This window comes from Sinocyclocheilus rhinocerous, unplaced genomic scaffold (genome assembly GCF_001515625.1).
Source record: "Sinocyclocheilus rhinocerous isolate Xijiao unplaced genomic scaffold, SAMN03320098_v1.1 scaffold146, whole genome shotgun sequence".
Lineage (NCBI taxonomy): Eukaryota > Metazoa > Chordata > Actinopteri > Cypriniformes > Cyprinidae > Sinocyclocheilus > Sinocyclocheilus rhinocerous.
This window is the reverse complement of record NW_015649783.1, coordinates 310,760-312,366: the sequence shown is the minus strand read 5'-3', so window position 1 is coordinate 312,366 and position 1,607 is coordinate 310,760. Positions and strand designations below refer to the sequence as shown.

Sequence of the window (1,607 nt, the reverse complement as noted above, 5' to 3'; positions counted from 1 at the left end):
ATATATTATATCTCTCTGAAATTAAAAGAATACTGCATATTGTAATCTCTGAGTTAAGTCTATGTATTTTCAAAGCATTTGTCAGTAATACAGTTAAAATGGGGAAAATATGTGAATGATTGCATTGCAGTCTGATTTAAGGTGTGGCCCTAAATTTTCTGCTTGTGCTCCTAAACATTTTCAGTCAGGGACTGCAGTGCTGCTAGTAAAAATAGTTAGTCTGGAGCCCTGCTAATTTATTTTTTTATATCTATTTTAATCTATTTATTTCTATAATTTTTATTTACTTAATATCAAAATAATCACCGATTATCGGTATCTGTCAGAATCTGTGCAACACTGTATATTAGTCTACAGCAGGGGTGGAGAGCTGCAGCCTGGCAGAGTTCAGCTCCAACCCTAATTAAAACTCACCTGCCTGTAGCTTTCTAGTAAGCCTTCATACCTTGATTAGCTTGTTCAGGTGTGTTTGATTAGGGTTGAAGCAAAACTACAGGGCTGCGGCTCTCCAGGACCAACGTTCGCCACTCCTGGTCTACAGTAAAATTGTAGATTACTCATTTAAATTTAATAAAATTTTATTTATTTATTTGTTTGTGTTTTTGTTATGGACCTTAACAAAAAATAATTACAGATTATCGGTATCTGTCCAAATCTGTGCTACACTGTATATTAGTTTACAATAAAATTGTAGACTACTCATTTAAATGTAATTAAATTTTATTTATTTATTTGTGTTTTTGTTATGGGTCTTAAAAACAATTGCAGATTATCGGCAGGGTTATTATAGTAAATTAAACCTTAAAAAACATCTTTATTTCAAATAAAATAACATTTAAATGGAACAAAAAATAAATAAAAGAAAAAAAACTTAGGTAATAGTTCTCATTTTAGTTTAAACTTGATGAACATTACTGAAATAAAAATAAAAACTGTATAGACATAAAAAATAAGAAATATTAAATATTAAAACCTATAACAAAATTACTAAAACTTATATTTAAAATGGAAACTGAAAATATAGAAATAAACAATTGTTTGAAATATTAATACAATCTATAAAATAGGATCTCAGTGATACTAAAATAGCATTAGTCATTCATTTATACTTTTTCCTTTATATTTTGAAATGATAAAATAATTATAAAATCACTATTATAAAATGTCAAATCATCAAGAAATCAGATTTTGTCAGAGTTTTGATGTTTTTTTGTGTATGAAGTAAAAACATCACAAAGTGCTTTGAAAAACAAACTTTTCTTCAATTTGCAACTAAATCACACATAATCACTTGTTGGTCAAGTAAGTTGTTGGTCAGTTTCATATAAGACTATAGAGGAATTATTATTATCTAATAAGAGTACAATATATGTCTTTTCAACATAAAAATTTGATTTTGCACATGTTACTGTTGTTAATAAAATACATTTTGTAAGCTTCCCAACTCAAGCTTAGTGCTTTACTGTCAAATGTGTATAAACATAAAATAAACAAGAAATGACCATGTAATATTATTGGTAACTGCACTTAAGGCAAAACAATAGTAATTTTATCATACATACATACATACATATATATATATATATATATATATATATATATTTTTT

General features: G+C 26.8%; 1 protein-coding gene across 2 annotated transcripts in view; it reads left to right on the top strand.

The window, feature by feature from the left end:
• Nucleotides 1-1,607, top strand: part of LOC107710983 (forkhead box protein K2-like) — a 27,043-nt gene that overhangs the window by 20,756 nt on the left and 4,680 nt on the right. The gene's annotated exons all lie outside the window — the stretch shown is intronic.